Here is a 12,844-nt window from a genome sequence, read left to right as displayed (position 1 = left end):
CAGGGTTCTGGGATCAAGCCCCGCATCGGGCTCTCTGCTCAGCAGGGAGCCTGCTTCCCCCTCTCTCTCTGCCTGCCTCTCTGCCTACTTGTGATCTCTGGCTGTCAAATAAATAAATAAAATCTTAAAAAAAAAAAAAAGACACTGGATCCTGCTTAAATTCTCTCTCTTCCTCTCCCTTTGCTCCTCCCTATCCCCACTCTCTCTCAAAACAAAAAAAGAAAAACAAAAAAATCTACCTCATGATCCATCCATTGTACTACTAGGTATTTACCAAAGAATACAAAAAAAAAAAAAAAAACCCTCACTCAAAGGAATACATGCACCCTGATATTTATAGCTGCATTATCTATCTACTATAGCCAAACTATGGAAACAGCCCAAATATTCATTGACTGATGAGTGGGAAAAGATGTGGGGGGTGTGTGTATAATGGAATATTACTCAGCTATAAAAGAGAAGTCTTGCCATTTGCCATGGTGTGAATGGAACAAGAGAGTATTATACTAAACAAAATCAGTCAGATAAAGACAAATACCATATGATTTCACTCAAATGTGGAATTTCAGAAACAAAACAAACGAGCTTAGGGGGAAAAAAGAGAGGCAAACCAGGAAATAGATTCTTAACTATAGAGAACAAACTAATGGTTACCAGAGGTGAGGTGGGCGGGGGAATGGGTTAAACAGGTGATGGGGACTAAGAAGTGTACCTGCTGTGATTAAGCACTAGGTGTTGTACGGAAGTGCTGAATCACTATACTGTACAACTAAACTAATATTACACTGTATGTTAACTAACTGGAATTTAAATAAAAACAAAACAAAAGTAAAGGATAGTTGTTTTCTTCAAACTATTCCAAAAATAGAAGAGGAGGGAAAGCTTCCAGATACATTCTATAAGGTCAGCATTATGTTGATACTAAAAGCAAAGATAATACCAAAAAAAGAAAACTATAAGCCGATATACCTAATGAACATAGATGCAAAATGTCAACAAAATATTAGCAAACTACATTCAATAATACATTAAAAGAATAATTCAGTACCATTAAGTGGGATTTACTGCAGGAACACCAGAACAGTTCAACAACTACAAACCATCAACATGACACACCACATAACAAAGGAGGGATAAAAATCATATGATCATCTCATTAGATGCAGAAAAAACATCTGACAGAATTCAAAATCCATTCAATCCATCTACTGAGCGAAACTGTCAACAAAGTGGGCTGACAGAAAACATACTACAACATAATTAAGGCAATATCTGTCAAACCCACAGCTAACAGTATATTCAATGATGAAAAACTGAAAACTTTTCCTCCAAGATCAGGAACATGACAAGGATGTCCACTCTCACCATTCTTACTCAAAATGACACTAGACGTCCTAGCCACCTCAATCAGACAAAAAATTAAAGAAAAGGCATCCAAACTGGTAAAGGAAAAAGTAAAACAGTCAATAACTGTAGATAATGATACTATATATAGAAAACCCTAGAGACTCCACCAAAACACTATTAGAATACATTAATTCAATAAAGGTGCAGGATACAAAATTAATACACAGAAATCTGTTGCATTTCTATACATTAATAACAAAGCAGCAGAAAGAGAAATTTTTTTAAATTCCATTTACAATTGTTCCACAAATAACAAAATGCTTAGGAATAAACTTAACCGAGAACGTGAAAAAACTGTACTCTCAAAACTATTAAACTCTGGGGGCTCCTGGGTGGCTCAGTGGGTTAAGCCTCTGCCTTTGGCTCAGGTCATGATCTCAGGGTCCTGAGATCGAGCCCCGCATTGGGTTCTCTGCTCCGCAGGGAGCCTGCTTCCCCCTTTCTCTCTGCCTGCCCACTTGTGATCTCTCTCTCTCTCTGTCAAATAAATAAATAAAATCTTAAAAAAAAAAAAAACTATTAAACTCTGAGGAAAAAAATTGAAGATGACACAAATAGAAAGATATACCATGCTCATGGGTTAGAAGAATTAATTATTGGTTTTTTTTAAGATTTTATTTATTTATTTGACAGAGAGAGAGAGAGAGAGATCACAAGTAGGCAGAGAGGCAGGCAGACAGAGAGGGGGAAGCAGGCTCCCTGCTGAGCAGAGAGCCCGATGTGGGGCTCAATCCCAGGACTCTGGGATCATGACCTGAGCCGAAGGCAGAGACTTAATCCACTGAGCCACCAAGGCGCCCCAATATTGTTTAAATGTCCATACTACTCAGAGCAATCTACAGATTCAATACAAACCCTATCAAAATACCAGTAATATTTTTTACATAACTAGTACAAGTAATCCTAAAATTTGTATAGAAGTACAAAAGACCCTGAACAGCCAAAGCAATTTTGAGAAAGAAGAAAAAAGATGGGTGTATCACAATCCCAGAGAGTACTGGTACAAAAATAGACACATAAATCAATGGTACAGTACAGAGAGCCCAGAAATAAACCCACCCTTGCGTGGTCAATTAATCTATGACAAAGAAGATAAGAATATATAATGGGAAACTATCCTTCTCAATAAATGGTGCTGGAAAAACTGAATAGCAACATGCAAAAGAATGAAACTATACCACTTTCTTAAACTACACAAAATAAAAAACTCACAATAATTATAAGACCTAAATGTGAGACCTGAAACCATAAAACTCCTAAAAGAATATAAGCAGTAATCTCTTTGATATAGACCTTAGGAACGTTTTTTAGATATTTCTCCTCGGCTAGGAAAACAAAAAAGCAAAACTAAACTATTGGGATTCCGCCAAAATTAAAACTTTTGCCCAGCAAAAGAAACCATAAACAAAAAAGCAACCTAGTACATCTGTTAAAGGGTTACTATCCAAAATATATAAAGAACTTATCCAACTCAACACCAAAAAAAAAAAAAAACCAATCCAATTAAAAAGTAAGCAGAAAACCTTAATAGACGTTTTCCCAAAGAAGACATACAGATAGCCAACTGACAAAAGAAAAGATGCTCAATATCACTAGTCATCAGGGAAATGCAAATCAAAACCACAATAAGGTATCAACTCACACCATTCAGAACAGTTAGTATCAAAAAAAGAATAAATTACAAATGCTGGAGAGGATGTGGAGGAATGCCTCACACTGGTGAGGCACACACCACCACACACTGGTGGCAGGAATGTAAATTGGTGCATTGGTAGTAACAGACAGTAGCCTCACTTATAATAAGCATAGCATAACCTATAGAGTTAAATCCCTATGCTGTATGCTTAAAACTAATGTAACGTGTGTCATTTGGACCTCAATTAAAAAATATGTGTGTGTGTGTGTGTGTGTGTGTATTGCAAATAAAAATAAGTACTGTAGCTTAACATACCAACTTTGCACTGGAAGGAACTCTGAGGAATCACTTTTTCTCTGAATAGAATAAGGAAACTAATACCCAAAAAACAAACTGACTTACCCAAGAGTACAATTTACCTAAGGTGACAGAATTAAGTTAATAAGCTTTGAAATGGATCCAGGCACACCTCAGAGATATTGCAGGTTTAGTTCCAGACCACCAAAATAAAGTTAATATTGCAATAAAGCAGACTACAATAAAAATAGTCAAATGAATTTTTTAGTTTCCCAATGCATATGAATGTTTGAACCATACCATATGATAGTCTACTAACTGTGCAAGAGCATTGTTTTTAAAAAATGTACATAGCTTAATTTAAAATGCTTCATTGCTGAGAATTAAGAAATGTTAATCATCATCTGAGCTCTCAATGAGTTGTAATCTTTTTGCTGGTGGAGCCTTGCCACAGTGTTGATGGCTGCTGACTGATCAGGGTGATGGTTGCTGAAAGCTGGGTGGCTGTGGTTATTTCTTAAAATAAAACAATAAAGTTTGTCTCATTGATTGACTCTTCCTTCCACGAACAATTTTTCTGTAGCATGCAAAGCTGTTTGAAAGCACTTACAGTAGAACTTTCAGAATTGGGGTCAATCCTCTAAAATCCTGCCACTGCTTTGTCAACTAAGTTTCTATAATATTCTAAATCCTTTCTTGTCACTTCAACAATCTTCACAGCATCTTTACCAGGAGAATCCAGCTCAAGAAACCACTTTCTTTGTGCATCCATAAGAAACAACAACTCTTCTGTTCAAGTTTGATCATGAGATTACAGTAATGCAGTCATATCTTCAGGCTCTACTTCTAGTTCTCTTGCTATTGCCACCACATTTATGGTTACCTCCCCCACTGAAGTCCTGAAACCCTCAAAGTCATCCCATGAGTGTTGGAATCAACTTCTTCTAAACTGCCATTAATATGAATATATTCGCCTCTTCCCACAAATCACAAATGTTCTTAATGGCATCTAGAATGGTGAATCTTTTCCAGAAGGTTTTCAATTTACTTTGCCCAGATCCATCAGAGGAATCATTACCTATGGCAGCTACATATTTCTTAAATAAGAGAACTTGAAAGTCAAAATTACTCCTTGATCTACAAGCTGCAGAATAGATGCTGTGTTAGCAGGCATGACAACAACATGAATCTCACTGTCTATCTCCATCAGCTTTTGGGTGGTCTGGTGTGTTGCCAATGAGCAGTAATATTTTGAAAAGATTTTTTTTTTCTCTTTCCTGAGCAGTAGGCCTCAACAGTGAGCTTAAAATTTAAATTCAGTAAACCATGTTGTAAACACATGTGCTGTCATCCAGGCTTTGTTGTTGTATTTATAGAACACAGGCAGAATAGATTCAGCATAATGCTTCAAATGGCTCTAGAATTTTTGAAATGGTAAATGAACATCGGTTCAACTTAAAGTCACCAGCTACATTTAGCCCGCACCAGAGTCAGTCTGTCCTTTGAAGCTTTGATGACAGGCACTGGCTTCTCCTTTGTAGCTATGAAAGTCCTAGATGACATCTTCTTCCACTAGAAAGCTGCTGTGTCTACATTGAAAATCTGTTGTTTGGAGAAGGAACCATCTTTATTATCTGAGATAGATCTTCTGGATAACTTGATGTAGCTTCTACAACAGCACTTACTGCTTCACTTTGTACTTTGACGTTACTGGGATGGTTTGTCTTTAAACCTCATGAACCAAGTTCTTGCAGCTTCCAAGGCTGCAAAAGTTTTCTTTTGCAGCTTCCTCACTTCTCTCAGCCTTCATACAACTGAAGGGAGCTTGGGCTGTACTCTGGAATAGGCTTTGGCTTACGAGACTGTTGGGGCTGGTTTGATCTTCTACCCAGACCACCAAAACTTTATCCACATCAGCGATAAGGCTGTTTTCATTTTCTTATCTTACTGTATGTGTTCACTTCAGTAGCACTTTTAATTTCCTTAAAGAACTTTGCCTTTGCACTTGCAACTTGGCTGTTTGATGCACAGGTCTACTTTTGGCTTTTCTTGGCTTTCAACATGCTTTCCTTATTAAGCTTACATCATTTCTAGCTTTTGATTTAAAGTGAGAAATGTCTGACTTTCACTTGAACACTTACAGGCCATCACAGGGTTATTAATTGGCCTGATTTCCATCTTGTATCTCGGGGAATAGAAAGGCCCAAGGACAGGGAGAGAGAGGGGGAACGGCTGGTTGGTGGAGGAGTCAGAATGCACACATTTATCAATTAAGTCCACTGTCTTATATGGATGCAGTTCATGGCACCCCAAAACAATTACAACAGTAACATCAAAGATAACCAACTAATCAGAGATTACCATAAGAAATACCATATCATAAAAGTCTGAAATATTATGAGAATTTAGAAAATGTGACACAGACAGAAAGTGAACAAATGCTTTTGGACGAAAATGGCGCCAAGAGACTTGCTCAATGCATGACTGCCACCAATCAAATTGTTAAAAAAAAAAAAAAAAAAGCAGTTTCTCTGAAGCACAATAAATCAAAGTCCAATTAAACAAGGTATCCCTGTACAAGTTTTCTCTTGGTTGAGTATCCCATTAGGTATTTCAATATCAACAATCAGATGAAAACTACCTCATCTCTGAAATCATCTCCATTTGCATCTATCAATACTGTTGCCTTCCTGCCACTAAAACTGAAGAAGCATTTCTGTTCCTTTTCAGAGCTAAACCTTTCTCACCTGTCTCCTTTCCCATATCTTCTCTCCATCTCAGGACTGTGCCCCTGCACAGGATCATTCCTACCAACAAAGAGGCTCTAACAAAGCTGTTGCTTGACTCCATGTCCTAATATATCTATGTCCCAGTTGCTCTATTCTAATTTTCCAATAAATCTCTTTTGAGGAGTAATCTGGAATCTAGAATCTTATCTCTACTTTGTTGAATCTGCCTCCTCTTCCTTATCTAAATGTTGGAAAACCCAAGGCACCACATATTGGCTCTCTTTTCTTCATCTACGCCCTCTCCTTAGGTGGTCTCATCTAGGCTTCATTTACTCTGACTTCCAGATTCACATATCCACCTTCATATGTGACAACTCTATCTGGGTATCCAAAAATCATTTCAAACTTCTATGTCCAAAGCCAAAATCATAATTTGTCCTCTTTCTATCCCCACTCTTTCCTATTTTTCTAATTTCATTAAATGGCACTTCCATCTACTAAATTACTCCCGTCACAAATCTAAGGATCATCCTGGATTCCTTCTTAACCTCACATCCCACATCCAAGCCATCTGTGAAACCAGATGGTTTTATCTCCCAAAATACATTCCACATTATTTTTTATCATTCCCACTGCTTCTGCCCTAGACGACCAAGCCACCATCTTTTTTCACTTGAACTTCTGCAATTGTCTCCTAGTGATACCTGCTTTTATCCTTGCTTCCACAGAGAAAGCTATGACATAGAAGCAGATAGCATTGCTCTCCTGCTTAATACTCTTCAGTGGCTTTTTATAGCCATCAGATTCCACAACCAGACCTGCAAACTCATATAAGATCTAACCCCTCAGCCTACTTCTCCATCCTTATCTCATGCCACTCATATACTTTTTCAGCTAAAGTGGCCTTCTTTGTTGCCTCCAACATGCCAACCTTTCGCCAACTCACAGACTTTGGACTTGCTTCACCCTTTAACCCTAAGAGGTCCTTCTTAGAACTTTGCTCCTTCTCTTCCTCCTGCTCTCAGCACAAATGTCAACTTCTCAAAGATGGCTCTCCTAACATTTCTATTAAAGTAAGCCCAGTCACTCTATCTTAATTACTGTTTTATTTTCTTCATAGCCCTTGTTACTATTAGAAATAATCTTACATTCATCTTTCTCTTCCCACTAAATAGAAAACCCGTAAGACCAGAAATCTTGTCTGTGTAGTTCGCCATGGTAACAACACCACTCACTAATTTTTTATGGACTGAATGATTATTCTATAAAGCTATTCCAAATAGAACATTAATAATTTCATTCTATAAATTCTCTCTTTCTGTTTCAAAGGAAATGTTAAATTTTCCCTCTTTTAAATAACTAAGTAAGACTTACTTAAATCTCTAAAATTCCTTAGAAGGGAGAAAAGTTAGCAAATCAAAAAGGTCTGCTCAGAGCCATTACCACAGTAAGGTTGGAATATTCTAACCCAGTTAATTTTAAATAACTGAAATAAACTAATATGGCTTCAGACAAAATAAATTTCACCTGTACTTACAATAATATTTTCTGTTTGACTAATATGGTCACAATATTACTGAATGAATAAATATTATTTTCTCTTAAAAGAAAAAAGTTACCCAATTAACAGAACACTGGAGATTTATATTCCAGGTACAGTTCTCCAGCTAATTTAAGCTAATTCTTTGTGATGGAGAATAAACCAACTAACAGTTGGTTCATCTGTCACCCCTATATGTAAGAGGGTAACTACATAAAAGCAAAAAAGAAAAACTACAAGTCTTGCCCAATTTCAATTCCTAAGAATTGTTTATTTTCGAAAAATAGCCAGGAGTGCTACCATGGCAATGCCAGAAAACTAGCAAATCTAACATGTCATTTTTCATCCAAAAATAAACTTCTAAAAAGTCCCAAATAGTACAGTTCGCATGTAACAGGTCAGAAAAAAGATGACCATAAGCCACTTCAGTACCAAATGCCCCCTTTATATCGTTCCAAATGAATCAAAACTAGGTGTAAACTAAAAAGCTTACTATATATGGAATAGCATAATAATTATCTGATTTATAAGACTTGAATAAAGGTTCTTAGTTTTAAGGAAGAAACTATATAAAATCAAAGAACTGTTCATATCTTGTGTTCAGCTTCTTTGTATAAAACATTGCTGCCTGGCTACCTCTGCTGCCAGCAAAGAACTCAAAACAAGCAACTAGATAAGTAAAATAAAAATAAACTAAGAGAGAAAGGTATAAATAAGAAGGATTTCTCTCCTCAAAAAGAAATATAAATAACTGAAGATGAGACAAAGTTAAAAAACAATCTCGTTGCATTTAAAACTGCAACTACTACTCTCTTACAAAAGAGAAAAAATTATTAGAAACAGATAAAGCCAAGTCATTTTTCTACCCTTCTACCAATATGTTCCACTATATTCCTAACACCTAACACCTAATTCCAACACCTACTCCTGCTTTAAAATCAAACTATGTTTAGATTTTAAATATGGTTTTCTGGACTCTAGGGCAGAGCACAGCATATGCTAGACTTAAAATTTAAGGCATAATCAGCTTCATTTAAACAGCATTTTGAAACAGTGGTTCAAATTAAAGCATCTTAACTACAATATGCATTCCCAAAGTGTAGTCAGTCAAATGAAAACATCACAGAATATTCATTCATACATGTATGTATAAGGCATTTACTGAACACCTACTATGTCAGGCACTAAACTATGAATGGAGATACAAAAAATAAGATACAGCTGACACCTTACAATTTAGAAACTCCAACACAGGAAGAAAAAGATAATGCAAGAGTATGAGTACTAATGACAAAAAAAGTAAAGTAGGCTAAGTAAACTTAAAACTAAGATTGAGAGGACAGAGGGAATTTGGAAAGACTTCCAGAGGAAATAATGCCTAAATTAAGTCTTTAGGTATTGCCTGAGGCTAAACACAAGTATGGGTGTTTTGGGGTTGATTTTTTTTTTTTTGGTGCAGGGGGTGGATAATGGTAGATGAGGTTACTAAAAGAACACAGTTCATGACAGAAGAGTCTATTTCAGGAAAAGAAAGCAGCATGTGCAAAAGTAAAAGGCATGAGATAGGTGAGGCATATCATCAAACCGTAAAAAGTATACAATTGTGCTATTCAAACAGTGGCTACTGAAAACGTGAAATGTACCTAGTCAGAAATGAGATATGCTGTAAGTGTAAAATACACATGGGATTTTGAAAACTTAGTACATAAAAAAGAACATAAACTATCTACTTGAATATAATTTTTAAATATTCATCACGTTAGGGGTGCCTGGGTGGCTCAGTGGGCTGGGCCTCTGCCTTCGGCTCAGGTCATGATCTCGGGGTCGTGGGATCGACCCCAGCACTGGGCTCTCTGCTCGGTGGGGAGCCTGCTTCCCTTTCTCTCTCTGCCTGCCTCTCTGCCTACTTGTGATCTCTGTCAAGTGAATAAATAAAATCTTTAAAAAATAATAATAAAAATAAATATTCATCACGTTAAAATATTATTTTGGATATACTGGTTTAAATAAGATATACTATTAAAATTAATTTCACCTGTTTGTATTTTCCTGTGACTACTGAAAAAATGTTTTAAATTATGTATATGGTTCACATTATATTTCTTTTAGACAATGCTGGTTTAGAATGACTGCACTGGCTGGAGGGCAGTGATAAAGTAATAAAGGAGGCTGGATCAAGTGAAAGAGACTGTTACAAGAAGGATCTTTATATCATACAAAGAAGCTGGTTAGAAAAAAAGGATCTTCAGTAGGATAAAAATGATCAGATCCACATTTACAAAGATCCATCTCCAGCCCAAGAACTGGAGGCCCAATAAGGCTGAAGGCAGATAAACAGCTGGTCTTGAAATCAGGTGACAAGTGATAGTGCTTTGAACTAACAGAGGGTAACTAGAGATGTAGAGTACAGAACTAAGAAATGTTTATCAAATGAAACAAACTGGACTTGATGACAGATTATACGTGGACTATGAGAACAGAGAATTCCAAATTCTCCCAAATTCAGAAAATGAATTTCAAAGTTTTGGGCTTACAAAACTGGGTAAATATGGTACCATTCAATAGGACAGGTCTGGTGGAGAAAGGTGATGGTTTCATATTAGATACATCGATTTTAGGATGCCTGTAAGAAATCTATGTGGAAACATCAAAAATTAGCTATATAAATTTAGAACTAATTCAAGAGTTCCAGGACAGAGACAAAAACTGATTGTGCACTACTAAAATATAGATGGTGGAAGCCAAGATGACCAGAAGCCTGAAGATGAACTCAGCCAAAAAAAAGAACAGAGTGAAGAGAAGGCAGAAGACTAAATTATGAGGAAACGCAATACTGGTGAGCAGAGGAGGAGGAGCATCCCACAAAGAAGCAAAGAAGATCAATAATAACAGGCAGAAGAACAACCAGGTGAAAGAGCAGAATTTTCTTTGGGGGCGGGGGTGGGGGGTTGTGGGCAGAGGGAGAGACAGAATCAAGCAGGCTCCATGCCCAGGCCAGAGCGTGATGAAGGGCTTGATCTCCCCACCTGGAGATCATGACCTGAGCTGAAATCAGAAGCTTAACCAACTGAGCCACCCAGGCATCCCAAAAGTAGCATCTTCTAATGGACTTGTGTGTCTGCTCTTCCATGACTGCTTAACAGAAAAGATGTGATGCTGACAAAAAAAAGAAAAATCTTTTCCAAAAATCACCAACTACTTTTTGATATTTAAAATGATGCTCTATTTGTATATATTTGTAATATAAAATTCAAATGTGGAACTATAACTTGAAAAAATATGAATTAAAATAACATAATAAATAATCTCCAGAACTGTACCCTTTTTTCAAAACCGCATGTAGACCCCTCCTGCCAAAAAAGATAAATACATAAAAATCATTTAAATGGTGACTTTTCATCTCAAAGATATTTTTAATCCAAGTTGATGGTAAAGGACCAGCATAAAAATGTTTGTGCCCAAGTGTACTTTCCTATGGAGAGGAGCCAAAATGTTCTTCAGACTTTCAGATTTCAGAGGAGGATCCAACAAGCAAAAGAGTAAGAAAATCTCCAGTAATTGCAGCCCATCGAACTGCTCACACAAACAAAATTTCAAGAACAAATCCACTTTAACAGAACCATCCATTTTTTTTTCAGTTATCTCATTATAGGTACGAACATCACAAGAAATTAATCCTCACAACAGTATCTACTATTCCCATTCCCAAATGGAAAAAATATATATGTGCCCTTGTTAGTAGCCAACAATTTGTTACTAATTGATATTAGTAATTTGTCCAAGGTCACAAAGTGAATGAGAGGGGGTTTAAACTCAGGTGAACTTGGTCCACGGTCTTCACCACCGCGAAACACTGTATCCTTTTGGTCCTGCCCACATAGAACACCAACCAGAGCACTCCGACTCACCTGGCGCGTTTTTTGCCAAACATCTTTCCTCTCATCCCAGCCTTGATGGACATGTAAAAATTTCACAGCCAGGATAAATGGGCCTTTCCGCTTTAACCAAACTGTCTTTAATCTCCAATTATTATCCCAGAGATACCGAAAGTTTCACAGTCTCCTTCCCCTTCTTGGCTCTGTCCCTTCTTTCCCATCTTCAGTCTCCACAGGCCTCTAGGGTTTCCTAATAATTCCTAACCCTATCTCTAGATCTTCCTGCAATGAGCTCCCTTCCTCCTTTTCTTGATTCCAACAAATAACCAAACCTTCTACAACTTCGTCTCCTAACTTCCCAATCCCTCACCTGTAGCCAACCTCCTCTCCTCCTTGTCCTTTCCCGGCTGCCCTGCTCCTCACTTATTTGCTTAGGACTCTGTTCTCCCCGCGTCCCCAAACCCTCCCTATCCCTAATCCTCTCATCCTCCCTGCCTTAACAATTCCACTCTCATACCTCCATCCACGAATAGCCAGCCCACCACTCTTCAGTCCCAATCTCACTCCGCACCCCGAACTCCCCAGTCTCCACGCCCACGCCAAAAGCCCACCCCCAACCCGCCCCGGCCCCTCCTCAGATTCGACGCGGCGTCCCGCCTCCTTGCCTTCTCTCCGCGGAACAAACTCTCCGTCTAGCCGCCCAAGAGTGGGTGCCGGGTTGCTGCGAAGATTGAGGGGCGGGAGCCAAGGTTGCCGGGGTGCGGGAAGTTTGAACACAGGGCCAGGTTAGGGGCGGGGACCGTAGTTCCCTGGCGGCGGCGACGCGGCGACTTCGGCACCAGGGTAACGGAGACGGAGGACCATACTGCACTGCGGCAAGACTGCAGCCAATGATTCCCGCCCCCAATCTCCCATTGGCCTCCGGCACCAGACGACCATTCCTATTGGGGGTCAGTGAAACTGGAAGGCGGGACAATGAGTACGGGAGAAGGCAGCCATTGGTTGACCGCTTCAGTTGTAGCGGCAGCCTAGAGTGGGGAAGTGGTTCCCGCCCAAGCTCCGCGGGGCGCACCGGGCCTCCTTGGGCAGTGCAGGGCGATACGCGACCGCACAGCTTCAAGGGCCTTGGATGGTTCGGGGAGGATGTGGGCGGAGGGGCGAAGGGGTTGGTGTAATGAATTGTAGAAATTGGCAAATGCGTGATGGAAAACGTTGAAAATTGTTTTGAATCCTTCTTGGAAATCAATTGATGTTAAATTAGGAAGAAATTAATTATAAACAAATAGCTAGTTACTTCTCGGTCTTAGCACCGAGATTGCTTGTTTTCAGGAGTTGGTGGAGTTAGTGTACTAAGGGTCCT

The 12,844-nt window shown here is 38.5% G+C and overlaps 1 protein-coding gene across 1 annotated transcript in view; it reads right to left on the bottom strand.

Moving 5' to 3' along the window:
- LCA5 (lebercilin LCA5) overlaps positions 1-12,358 on the bottom strand; it is a gene marked incomplete at its 3' end in the record, with an annotated part of 57,582 nt that extends 45,224 nt beyond the window's left edge. The window contains exon 1 of the mRNA XM_080807130.1: positions 12,150-12,358. The remainder of the gene's footprint in view (positions 1-12,149) is intronic.
- Between the last annotated feature and the right edge of the window lie 486 nt (positions 12,359-12,844).

This window comes from Martes martes (genome assembly GCF_963455335.1).
Source record: "Martes martes genome assembly, chromosome: 6".
Classification (NCBI taxonomy): Eukaryota; Metazoa; Chordata; class Mammalia; order Carnivora; family Mustelidae; genus Martes; species Martes martes.
Note: the sequence above shows the minus strand (reverse complement) of the source record. Positions and strands in the feature narration are given on the sequence as shown.